Source organism: Podarcis vaucheri, assembly GCF_965113315.1.
Source record: "Podarcis vaucheri genome assembly, chromosome: 9".
Classification (NCBI taxonomy): Eukaryota; Metazoa; Chordata; class Lepidosauria; order Squamata; family Lacertidae; genus Podarcis; species Podarcis vaucheri.
The window spans coordinates 6,573,591-6,587,242 of NC_138767.1; the positions used below are offsets into that span (position 1 = coordinate 6,573,591).

The 13,652-nt window shown below is 44.5% G+C and overlaps 1 long non-coding RNA gene across 1 annotated transcript; it reads left to right on the forward strand.

Moving 5' to 3' along the window:
• The first annotated feature begins 154 nt into the window (after positions 1 to 154).
• LOC309540145 lies at positions 155 to 8,666 on the forward strand. The gene is made up of 5 exons (XR_014223066.1): positions 155 to 1,932; positions 2,197 to 4,369; positions 4,727 to 4,889; positions 6,174 to 7,687; positions 8,355 to 8,666. It is a non-coding gene; the product is annotated as an uncharacterized lncRNA (long non-coding RNA).
• The last annotated feature ends 4,986 nt before the right edge of the window (positions 8,667 to 13,652 follow it).

Here is a 13,652-nt window from a genome sequence, read left to right on the forward strand (position 1 = left end):
CCTTTCCTTCCCTCACAGGAGGCGGAGGAGGCCGCGGCGGCGCCGCCCCCCGCCAAGGCCCGCCCACGGGCCGCCGCTTGGAAGCAGCCCGCCGATTGGGCGGCCGAGAGGACGGCGCTGGTTGGCTGCGGCGCGCCAGGGTGGCTCCTCCCACTTCCCACCTCGGGTTCGGCGGGGGCGGAAGGATTCTCCCCCGCTCCTCTTCCCGGACTGTTAGTTTGGCCGCTGCTGCTGCTGCCGGGCCACGACGGGGGCTCCTTGTGATTACGATTATTGTCATGATTATTATATTACGGTTAATGTTATGCGCAGCCCCTTTGCAAGAATCGCAGCATTTTATCCGTTTATTTTTCTGCTCTTGCAGAAGCAGAATTGGGGCTCATTATTCTTACTCTAACGTTAGATAAGATATTATTAATACTAAATAAAAGATAAAGGGACCCCTGACCATTAGGTCCGGTCGTGCCTGACTCTGGGGTTGCGGCGCTCTTCTCGTTTTATTGGCCAAGGGAGCCGGCGTACAGCTTCCGGGTCATGTGGCCAGCATGACTAAGCCGCTTCTGGCGAACCAGAGCAGCGCACGGAAACACAGTTTACCTTCCCGCCAGAGCGGTACCTATTTATCTACTTGCACTTTGACGTGCTTTCAAACTGCTAGGTTGACAGGAGCAGGGACTGAGCAACGGGAGCTCATCCCGTCGCGGGGATTCAAACCACCGACCTTCTGACTGGCAAGTCCTCGGCTCTGTGGTTTAACCCACAGCGCCACCCGCGTCCCTTATTACTAAATAGTATTGTTATTAATACTGATACTATGATCACGCAACCCTTACGTCGGAATCGCAGCATTGCACAAGGCCCACTTTCTTGCTTGCAGAAGCAGCCGAATTGGGCTCATTTTTCTTATTATAGCATTATATAATTATTTAATATGTTGATACTACAAAATGTTATTAATATTATCACACACACCCTTTGTAGGAATCACAGCATTGCGCAAGGCCCACTTTTTTGGGTTTATTTTTCTACTTCAGCAGCAGTACGATGGGGGCTCGTTATTTTTATTATATTATTACTGCATTATTTTAATGAAGGATTTCTTGCTAGTAAGGAAGCTTTAGGTTGCAAGCTATGCAGCCAGATGATCCCTGTTTTACCTAGCTCTCGGTCTGTCTAGATTCACTAATTCTGTCATGGTTACAGCTGGAAGCAGCCATGCTTGCAATGTTCCATAAGCAGTCTGGACCATACGCAACAGAGCTCCCTCTCTACTAGCCACACAGAGTTCAGGTGACAAACATAAAGGAAACTGTTGCTCCTGGAGAGCGTCGTTTGCAAGCACAACATCCGGCCTGCTTTAGAGTTCCCCAAATGTATCTGGACAGAACTGTGGGCTGTGTGTGACGCTGGCCTCATTCAGCGCATGGACTCTTGCTTGTGAGTCTCTCACCCCTCACCCACCCACTAGGAAATGAATTTCAGCTGCATGGCTGCAACACCCACCCACTAATGAGACATGCCAGAGCGGAATGTACACTCTCTGGAAGCCATCAGTGTTGTAGGACATGCCCTGTGCATGCACAAAACTTTCCTTCATCAATAAGATTCCTTCATCAATATTTTCTGAGAATCCTCCGGAAAAACAATCTCTCAAAGGACCTGTTGATGGCATTTTACCATTGCACTGTGGAGAGTGTATTAACTTATGGTCTGTGTGTGTGGTTTGGGACCTGCACGGCCAGGGAGAAAACAATGCTGTCCAGGGTTGTAAAGACTGGAGAGAGAATAATTGGGTGCACTCTTCCCACCTTGGATCAAATCTATGCTGTCAGGTGCCATAAGAAAGCTGCAGAGATAGTGCAGGATAGTGCACACCCCGGAAATGATCTCTTTCAGCTTCTGCCTTCTGGAAGAAGGTATAGGGTTACAGTGGTACCTCGCAAGACGAATGCCTCGCAAGACGAAAAACGCGCAAGACGAAAGAGTTTTTCGTTTTTTGAGTCGCTTCGCAAGACGAATTTCCCCATGGGCTTGCTTCGCAAGACGAAAAACAAAAACGTTTTGCAAGTTTGTTTCCTTTTTCTTAAAACCGTTAATACCCTATGGGAAACCGTGCTTCGCAAGATGAAAAATTCGCAAGACGAAAAAACTCGCAGAACGAATTAATTTCGTCTTGCGAGGCACCACTGTATAAAGGCCAGGACTAGCCGCCTGAGAAACAGTTTCTACGCAAATGCAATTCTGGTTCTAAACGCAGCATAAGGAGTCTCTGTGGTATATTGTATTTTAAAATGGTGTTTCGGAGTTTTTAGGGGGTTTTGAATGTTTTATGTAGTTTTTCAATTTCATTGTTCTGTATGGGACAATGACAATAAAGATATCGTATATCATGCAACAGTCACTGAAGATTATTCAGCTGCCAGGACCTGCTTGGTTCCCATACCATCTGTACCTGAACCACAGCTGTGTTGACTGGGGCTGATGAGACTTGCATCCCAAAGCTTCTGCTCCTCCCTCTTCATTCCTCGACTGGTCCTGGGAGCCAGTGGAGCAGGAAAGGTGCGGCAGGAGGTGGAGGCATAGAAGCTCTTGGTTCTACACCAGCCTGACCTCTCTCTCTCCTCCTGCACCTGTTCTTCACTCTCCGGTCCTGCAGCTTCTCTTGCCTCTGACTCTTGGCTCTTACAGGCTCCCCCAGATCATTGTTCCCTTCTTCCAAGTCAGTCCCAACCACCTTTCTCCCAGTGCCCCCTCATCAGAATCCACCCACCACTGCTCAGTGTCCACTCAGTCCCTGACACCAGCTCTCAGAAACCTCATGGCCAAAGTAGCTCTGACACCAGTCACATTGGTCTTTGCAAACTTTGCCTCCTCACCCCATCCTCTACTAACATAGGAACAGTGGGGAGCAAAGGGTTAAATCCCCTCTTGCACATCTGCTGGTGCTGATCAAGATTAACACCCACCCGTCACAGCTGCTATATGGTTAAAAAAAACAACAGAAGAGAACCGCTCACATGATTCTCATCATGCCTAGTTTGGCCACCCGTTTTTTTGCCACTCCGCTCTTAGAATCCAGATACAAATCCACATGATACGTCTGTAACCCCAACAGCAGACTCAAGCTCACCCCCAGGAAACCTGCTGATGTTGCTGCGGCATTATCGCCTTGCAACACCATGTGATGACCAGCCACAAAAGCAGAAGTGGCAGCATGTGATAAAGGCAGCCCCGGAGGGTATCTTGCACTGCCAGCACTGTGGCAATTTCGCGAAGGGGAAGGGACTAAAGGTCAAGTGTTCTTCTGCACTTCGGTGGTTGCCTAAAGCTGTTAGAGGTCATCAGGCGAGCCTTCCCCAAGCTGGTGCCCACCAGAAGTTTTGAACTCCGGCTCACATCTGCCCAAGCGAGCATGACCAGTGGCCAGGGATGAGGGGAGCGGTTGCATCCCATCTGTGGAATCATGTGACTGATAGACCACCTGACCTTGGGTTATAAAGCTTCTCATTAAAATTTCCTATACTTTTGTTTTTGTCAGGGCGCATTTAAAGCCACAGCCTAAAATCAGTTTTGGAAACTCCAACATTTTGGTAATTTGTTACTATAAATTGTTGCAAAGTTTGGGATTCAAAATGACCCAGTGAAGTTTCACCAGTGGTGGCGTAGCGGTCAGAGTGTCAGAACAGGTCCTGGGGGAGCAGGGTTCGAATCCCCACTCAGCAGTGAAGCTCACTGCATGAGCTTGGGCCAGTCACTCACTCTCAAGCTAACCTACCTCACAGAGTTGTTGCGGGGATTAAATGAGGAGAGGGAGAATCACGTAAGCCACCTTGAACTCCGTGGGAGATAAACGCAAATGCAATGCAGTATATGAAACCAGTTAGTGGAAGTAGTCTGCAAACAGAATAATAGTAGATGGCGCAGAGTGCATCTGGTGTGGAAAATATTTCCATTAAGGTTTTCTCCTCTTTCTTTCTTTCAAAAATAATATGTGGAGCTCAGCATTTTGGCCTAACAATTGCAATGTTATACACCAAAACTCACCACCTTCCTCTGCTATTCAGCCTTTACTGAGGTGCTAATACGGCACTCTGCTGTCTCTCTATTGAAGGTTCTAGGACAAAACATTACTCCCACCTCCACCTGTCTTTGCCCATAAGCAGAAATACTTGTATGCATAATTTTAATCCCATGCAAAGTAGGGGGTGCATTAGTATTTACAATAGTTTATTTTCCAAAATGATGAAGCGGGCCTATGCTCTCATGGTGGAATTGCAACAGAAGCAACACGCTATTGAACAAAGACAGTGCATACAAAAACAGCATACACAGCAGACTTACAGACGGTGTGGTATTGCCTCAACGGAAGGTTATTATAATTTCCAACTAAATAAAAGGCAGATAAAATTAACGTAAATGTTAATATTCATACGCTGTGTCCCAAAAAAATATCAGTTGCATCTGCTTGGCCACTATGAGTGCAGAATACTGGTCTAGATGGGCCTCTGGTCTGATGGGACAGGACTCTTCTTTTGTTCGTAGTAGTTAGAGGAGTGCATCAGTGTCAAAGTCCCAGAGCTATTAAATGATTAAAACATTTCTGGAAGCAACTTCAGAACTGAGCTTGTGTATATACATATTTATAAAAGTTACCAGGGATGGCTTGTGTGGTTTCTGGAAGAGAACTGCATTAAAATAATAATAATGCTTGTCTCTTTTCTTCTAGTAAGTGAGGCATCACCAACACAGAAATTCATTGCCCAAAGTAATCTGAAAACGTCAATACAGAAGATCAGCTTGGACTTTCCAAAAAAAAAAACACCAAAAAAAACCACCTTACATGAGTCCAGTGGAATTTATCTGGATGTAAAGATGTGAAAGCCTTCAGGGTGGGGAAAGAGAATTATTATTATTATTTGAATATATTTTTTTAAATCTTTTTTTGGAATGAGTTTAATGTTTTTTTAAGATCAGGTTTAACTTCCTCAAAATGTGCAGTATGAAGATTTTTATGCAATACAATATACCATTTTCCCCATAGGAATCTGGTTAGCCACTGTGAGAACAGGAGAACAGGCCACTGGCTTGACCAGCACATTTATGGTGCTTATGTACATTAGAAAAGCAAGATGTTCCCGACTGTAACTTTCCCCCACATCTCTCCAGTTTGTGACATCATTCTTACGGCTGCATGAAGATAAATTGCATCATATTAATGGGAAAGGTGAATCTGCTACCGTCAAACCAATGACACCACAAAGAACCCAGTCTGTAAAATCAACATGATTTTATGGGGGGGGGGGACGATGATGACCCACCTTTTCACTGGATGACATATGAATCCCTCCCATCCTCTGGAATTGAAGTGGAAACCTCTTGGCCCCTTCTGCCACCTAGTGTCAGGACAGAGAATTGCATGAATGCATGTAGAATTTGTACAGTATATAAAACCCCACCTTTCCTACCAGTGGAGACCCAACATGGCAAACACCGAAGTGATGCAACAGTACAATTAAAGATAGGATTTCAAAACATATATATTAAAAACCTTTAAGAACATACTAAACAGTCACATACTCTCGGAGGGGATAATTTCGTGGATGCCAGATACAACATCTTTCAGCCAAAAACAGAATGAGTGAATAGGAACATTGTCAAATAAAAAACCAAATAGATGTCACTGGTGTTCTGTCTCTTGTTAGCCAATTTTAATTCATCTTTTTAATGTTACGTTTAATGTTATGTTTTTATATATGTTGGAAGGGTATGGAATAGGACAGCCCTATTTTCATCGGAGAAATGTTGGTGGGTATGTCGCCTAAGGCCAGCCAGTGAGTTCATGGCAGAGGTAAGATTTGAACTGTGCTGCCTGATCCCTCTTGTTTTGCTCCTTCCCCTGGGAGCAGGGAAGATAAACCAGGAAGCCTTGGCTTCCTCTTATGTCTGAACCAGGGACCATGGTTTGTTGCTTCCTGTCAAACACAAGATCAGCAAGGCAGCAACAAACCAGGTTGGCTCGCAGTTGTGGCTTGCACTAAGGGGGCTGTTGATTGGGCAGTGTGCCCAAGCATGCTGCTCCTCAGTAAACCAAGATAAACCACACAGCCAGAATTAGCGTTGCACGCAAACGAGCCAATGGCTTAACATGGCATTGATTTTTTTTTTAAAAAAAGGCTCAAAAAACCTTTCCTCTATCTGATCTGCCACATTCTTCCATGAGGAGTTTGCATTTCCCTCAGGTCATCAGAGCAAACTCAGCCACCACTCAAGAACAAACTCTGGATGCATTTCCAAGACAAACTGAACCTCGGACCACAGGCTGGAGAGGAAAAGGTAATTAGTAGCTTGTTTGCAGAAGTAATTAGCAGTTTACTGAACTGCAGGTCTCTTTGCTAGGATTGCCAGATCAAAATGTCAAAAACACAACACTGCAGCAGTACAGCATGTTGTTGTTTTTCTGATCTAAAGAGTTCAAAGGGGTCATTGCGTTTCTCAAATAAGGAGCCCATCCATTATGTGGAACTGTAAAATTCTGGAGTAAAGAACAACGTTCCAAAATGTAGGACACCCTTTGCCATTCTGAGGGCCCCCAGATGTTCTGGAGCTGTAGTCTAAAACATTTGGAGGGTCCCTGGTTAGCAACAGCTGATGTAGGAAGGTTCTTAAAATGCAAAGCATCTTACAGCTGTTTTTCCACTTTTTTGAACGTTCTTAGTGGCTCTTAAAAGCTTGGCCGTCACTGCCACACCAGACAAATCCTTGAATTAAAAGAAGGCTTTGCTACTGTGCATATGCAAAAATCGTCCTCGGGTGACATCTGCTTCCTTCATCGGGTAGCTTGGTGCACTTGCGATTTCTGAGGACTCCCCAGAGCTGAATGAAAAAGAACAGCCCAAGAGAGCACCCAGGCATACACAGCCTTCAGTGGAAACTGGGAATGCGCCATATTTTTGCAGGGCTTGAAAACAGGTCCTCCCAGAAGAAGACAAAAGCTATGTCTGTTTACTCTGCATCCAGTGAGCTCCCATTGATGGTTTCTGAAGCCATGTGGACACAACAGGAGGCACAATCTATTTCAATCCTTTTATATATATATAGAAATACTGTGTTCTGGTGCTTTCCCCCACCCCACAGTTTGAAATGTGGACAGGGGAAAGGACCTCAGTGCATTTTAAGCCAGTAATGTGTACACAGCCAAAGTCCGGAAACCACAGAAGGGCTGTGATAGCTTGATTCACTTTTCCGTTTTCATACTACTGTGTTGTTGTCAGACTCTTCGTGACCCCCTGGACCAGAGCACACCAGGCACTCCTGTCTTCCACAGCCTCCTACAGTCTGGTCAAACTCAAGCTGGTCGCTCCGAGAACACTGTCCAACCATCTCATCCTCTGCCGTCCCCTTCTCCTTGTGCCCTCCATCTTTCCCACTATCAGGGTCTTTTCCAAGGAGTCTTCTCTTCTCATGAGGTGGCCAAAGTCTTGGAGCCTCAGCTTCAGGATCTGTCCTTCCAGTGAGCACTCAGGGCTGATTTCCTTCAGAATGGAGAGGTTTGATCTTCTTGCAGTCCATGGGACTCTCAAGAGTATCCTCCAGCACCAGAATTCAAAATTCAAAGCAGCAGGAAGGCTCTCCCCTCCTTCTCACTTTCTGACACTGGGTGAGCTCAGCCTACCTCGCAGGGTTGTAAGTTTACATTTTTGTACCCTCCTTCCCCCACCCTTCTGCCTATTATTATTATTATTATATGCCACCGATCTGACTGCATTGCCCCAGCCACTCTGGGCAGATTCCAGCCAAATATAAAAACACACTGAGACATCAAACATTAAAAACTTCCCTAAACAGGGCTGCCTTCAGATGTCTTCTAAAAGTCAGATAGTTATTTATTTCCTTGACATCAGCTGGGAGGGCGTTCCACAGGGTGGGCGCCACCACCAAGGAGGCCCTCTGCCTGGTTCCCTGTAACTTCACATCTCGCAGGGAGGGAACTGCCAGAAGGCTTTCAGCACTGGAGCCTAGTGTTGTAATTTTGTTGTTGATGATACGGTCCTGTATATTGGGCTTCATATGATTTTGTAAATTTTGTACGTTGATTTTTTTATTTGTATATTATTTTTCTGTTTATTTTTATTATTTTGTTCCCTGCTCTGTGATTAAAAACATTCAAGGACTAGCCGGCTAGAAATATTGTAAAATAAATAAAATACATTAAGCCCAGACTGAATTGATTCTCATGGAAGTCATGTCTAATATTAAGTCCCCAGCAGTTTGATCTCCCTAGAAGTTTCTGCATTCTTCTGCTCCAACAACTTTTATAATTCTTTTTTAAAAAAATAAATAAATTAAATTTTCAGTTTTACAACAATTATACAAATTCAATAAAGTCAACCCATCAAATCGGCTTCCCTCCCACCCCCTCTGGTTTCTTACGTTTTGTCTTTATTGCTGCGTATTCTAATTATTACCTTACAGTATTTATTTATTTTTTCCTTTTAAAGTTCCCTTTCATTTATATCTTCACTGTTCATTCTATGTTAATCCTGCTAAAGTACTGAGTTGTTACTAATAACGTCTCAGGGGCAACTTTTAAAATTATTATTATTACTATTAAAGTTTTTATTTATACTTTTCAAATTTATACATTTCATTAATTTTACAATCATTTAAACATTTCCAAATTTGACTTCCTTCCCCCTCTTTCTGCGGTTCCTTAGATTTATTTTTTATATTTTCTGCATATTCCAAATTAACTTTACTTACTCATTTATTCATCTACTTTAAATATATATTCTTATAAAACTGAAAGTTATTACAGTAATCCTGCCAGTGTTCTTTTCTGTTTACAGTTTGCTTGTAAATATTCAATAAACCATTTCCATCCTTTTTTTTAGTAAAAAGTTTGCTGTCTTGATTTCTTATTCTTCTGGTAAGTTTCTCCATTTCTGCATATTCCATAAGTTTTTGTATCCATTCTTCCTTTGCTGGGAGTTCTGCTTCTTTCCATTTTGGGGCAAGTAACATTCTTGCTGCTGTAGTAGCAAACATAAATAAATTTCTATACAGTTTAGGAAGTTCTGTCCCTATAATTCCCAAAAGAAAAGCTTCTGGTTGTTGTTTTTACGAAGATTATTTTGAACATCCTTTTCAATTCATTAAATATCATTTCCCAGCAACTTTTATAATTCTACCCAGCTTGGCCTGATTTAGAAATTGAGGAGGAAGAAGATTTTTTTTTTTTTTTTTTAGCTAGGTTAGCAAAATCCACTAGTGTGGCCGCCTGCTCTTTTGAGGAGGACAGTCCTCTGTTGGAGAAAGGAAATCGCAAGGAGGGAGAACTTTGATGCTGCCAACACACAGCCATTTCCAGGGCACCAGACAAAGGGGCCACCCGGTCACAATCTTCCCTTCTATGCTGAGACACATTGCATTGCATTTCTAGTCCTGATTTCTAAGTTTATACTGATGCATATAAATTAGCAGCTGTCCATCGCATGCAAATAGCTGTCCCATGGGGGGGGGGACGAGCGGTGTATAAGCAGCCACCCAGCTGCCCTACTATGGACGGAAAGCGACTCATGCAAACCTGTGCATCCTTTCCCACGAGCAAATCTCCCCACACCGCACAGAGGAACTTTCCTTGCGGACTGCAGCTTAACCCTGCGCAGTGCCCGATTTATGTACAGTCAGTGGCGGAGCTTCATGCTCTGGCACCGGGGGGCAAAGAGCAGGCTGGGCAGGACGTGGCGCGCGTCCTGGGGGCATGACGCCTAGCATGGGCGGGGGGCAGCCGTGATGTCACCCCACCAGGATTGCACTGCCTGGAGCAGTGCGCTCCCCCCTGCACTCCTCTTCCTCTGCCAGTGTGTACAGTGGTACCTCTAGTTGTGGACACGATCCATTTTGGGGTGCCGCTTGCACCCTGAAAAGTCCACAACTAGAGCGGCACTTCTGCGCAAGCACAGAGCGCAATAGAGCACTTCTGCGCATGCGCAAAGCACACAGAACGCTTCTGCACGTGCAGCAAAACCCGGAAGTATACACTTCCAGGTTTGCCACGTTCGCAAGCCGAAAAGATGCAACATGAACCTAATGCAACATGAGATATGACTGTATAGGCTAAGTATACTGTATAGGCTGCATAGACTGTATTGGCTGAAGGTAGGGTCTCTAAATCTAGGAGGCCTCTGCAGCCCGTCTGCCGCCCAACAGACAGTCTCCCCTCTTTCAAAATTGCAAACCCAAGATTTCATGCAAGGGCATTTTAATGCCAGTGGGTCCCAATTTGAAACTCTAGGGCCCAACTTGAAAAAAAAATTTGTGGGGCCCTAGTTCACAGCCAAAGTCTGCAGAATCTATAAATCCGTGTGCTAGGTCATTTTCACAAGGTCAGCAAAGCCCTTCAGAAATCAGGCCTGTTATTGAGTTCTTGTGCAAGTTTGTACAGTTCACTTCTGGATTTTTTAAAGAGAAATTTTTGATGAGCTTGAGAAACAAGCAAAAGCCACCTTGCCAAATGTTAACTACAAAATAAGGAGACAAAGAGTGTGGGAACGGCAAAGAAATGACAGAGGTCCACCTGTTGCCTTAGATACACTTTCTTCGAGAGTTAAGTTTAGGATAAAATCCTTTATTCCTATATTAGATGCACTTGAAGCCAATTTAAAAAGAAGTACTGTATACAGTGATGTTACACAATTGTTTTTTTTCCATTCTTGTTGATAGCATCTAAGCAATAAATTCAGCATGGTGTTGAACTGTTGATGGAAGCATACCCAAAAAATATTGACCTGAAACTTATTGATGAAGTTTTGCACTTTCAACTGTACGTGAGACAAAGCCATAGGCTTACAGCAGAGCACTCATGCAGACCTTTATCAAATAATATACAAGGGAAAAAAATCAGATGGCCTTTCCTAATGTGGAGGCAATTTTGCGGCTATTTCTTAGCTTTATAGTCACTAACTGCTCGGAAGAGAGGAGTTTTTCAAGACTCAAAAGAATTAAAAGTGAATTAAGGGCCACAATGTCTCAAGAGAGGTTGTCCACACTGAGCATTCTGTACATTGAAAGTGACAAACTTAGACAAACAAATTTTGATGAAGTTTTGTGATGTCCTTTAGAGGAGAAATTGTGAATTGCAGAATTTTAAATACCCATCCTCATTCAATTTTGTTTATAACCCTCTTCCATTTTCTTCTAGTCGTGAGGGTGGGGAATTAGGAGGGGCCTCACAAGTGGAGCAGCCTAGGGTCTCTCTTCATCTAAATCTGGCTCTGACCCTGTGCATGCTTCCTCTTCTTCAGCCCCTTGTTTTCTCCCAAGAAAAGTGAGCAGGGGAATCGCTTAAATAAATAAATAAAAATTCTGAGTAACGACCCCGTCAGTTTGCATTTCTTAGTACAGAAAGTATTGATCTGATGTGTAGAGATCTTCCCTGTCCTAATTGATTCAAGAGGGTTCTGGAAGCTTCTCTGTGTGAAAGAAACAAGCAGAAACTTCATGATGTTTGGGTTATCTCTTCCGAGAAGCTGAGTACAGCTGGCTGAAACTGGTCCTGTTATCTCTTCTGTCAAGGTCGTGCTGACTATACAGTCATACCTCATGTTGTGTTCTGCTCTTGTTACACACTTTCAGCTTACGAATGCCACAAACCTGGGAAGTGTTTACTTTCGGGTTTGCTGCATGCGCAGAAGCGATCTGCCGCTATTCACATGCGCAGAAGAGGTGCTCTAGTTGCGGACCAAAACGGCTTAAGTCCACAACTAGAGGTACCACTGTAATAGGCCAAAAGGAGCCTAGGTTTCACTTCCTCTTTCAATCTCTCTTCCTTCTGGTGTGCTGTTCTGTACATAGTACGCTTAGTGTTAAGGTTTAGACTTGTTATAAGTTATAGTAAGTTTAAGTTAAGTCTACTGCAACTGGATTTCTTATGGCCAGTGCCAACCCTGAATAATAATAATAATAATAATAATAATAATAATAATAATAATAATAATTTATTTATACCCCGCCCATCTGGCTGGGCCTCCCCAGCCACTCTGGGCGGCTTCCATAGAAACCAAAAATACAGTAAAATATCACACGTTAAAAACTTCCCTGAACAGGGCTGCCTTAAGATGTCTTCTGAATGTCAGGTAGTTATTTATCGCTTTGACATCTGGTGGGAGGGCGTTCCACAGGGCGGGCGCCACTACCGAGAAGGCCCTCTGCCTGGTTCTCTGTAGCTTTGCTTCTCGCAATGAGGGAACCGCCAGAAGGCCCTCAGCGCTGGACCTCAGTGTCTGGGCAGAACGATGGGGGTGGAGACGCTCCTTCAGGTCTACTGGACCGAGGCCGTTTAGGGCTTTAAAGGTCAGCACCAACACTTTGAATTGTGCTCGGAAACGTACTGGGAGCCAATGTAGGTCTTTCAAGACCGGTGTTATATGGTCTCAGCGGCCGCCCCCAGTCACCAGTCTAGCTGCCGCATTCTGGATTAGTTGTAGTTTCTGAGTCACCTCTCCGATTGCATGGAGCCCGGACTGCCCCGTGGTTTTCCACGGATCTGAGGGCAATGAAACAATCCAAATGTATTGGATTTGTGACCATTATGCTCATTTGCCTTCAGTAGCAGTAAAGCTCTGCTGGATGAAATACAATTGCCTCTGGTCTATTTTTTGGGAATCCTGTAACGTGTTCTAGTTTTTATACATTGGAGTTCTGCTCTGGATCATATTGAGTAGAATTCCATGACATGACTATGGTGAACAGGACAGGACTGACCGGGCAGGCTGCAAAACTGACTTCAGAGCCAATCGTGCAGCAGTTTCCGCAGCTTTTGGTCAAACCCTCCTTTTTGGTTGGGAGAGTGTGTCCAGCCAGCCTCCGGCCAGTGCGCGCTCCCAGGGGCCACCCACGTGGTGGTGTGTTTGTTTTTCTGTCTGTCTCTCTGTTTGTTTAACCAACCCCACCCCACTCCGTTCCGAAATCGCGAAATCAGCAACTGCAACCTCAGATATGCAGATGACACAACATTGATGGTAGAAAGTGAGGAGGAATTAAAGAACCTTTTAATGAGGGTGAAAGAGGAGAGCGCAAAATATGGTCTGAAGCTCAACATCAAAAAAACGAAGATCGTGGCCATGGGTCCCATCACCTCCTGGCAAATAGAAGTGGGAGAAATGGAGGCAGTGAGAGATTTTATTTTCTTCGGCTCCATGATCACTGCAGATGGTGACAGCAGTCACGAAATTAAAAGACGCCTGCTTCTTGGGAGAAAAGCAATGACAAACCTAGACAGCATCTTAAAAAGCAGAGACATCACCTTGCCAGCAAAGGTCCGTATAGTTAAATCTATGGTTTTCCCAGTAGTGATGTATGGAAGTGAGAGCTGGACCATAAAGAAGGCTGATCGCCGAAGAATTGTTGCTTTTGAATTATGGTGCTGGAGGAGACTCTTGAGAGTCCCATGGACTGCAAGAAGATCAAACCAATCCATTCTGAAGGAAATCAGCCCTGAGTGCTCACTGGAAGGACAGATCGTGAAGCTGAGGCTCCAATACTTTGGCCTCCTCATGAGAAGAGAAGACTCCCTGGAAAAGACCCTGCTGCTGGGAAAGATGGAGGGCACAAGGAGAAGGGGACGACAGGGGACGAGATGGTTGGACAGTGTT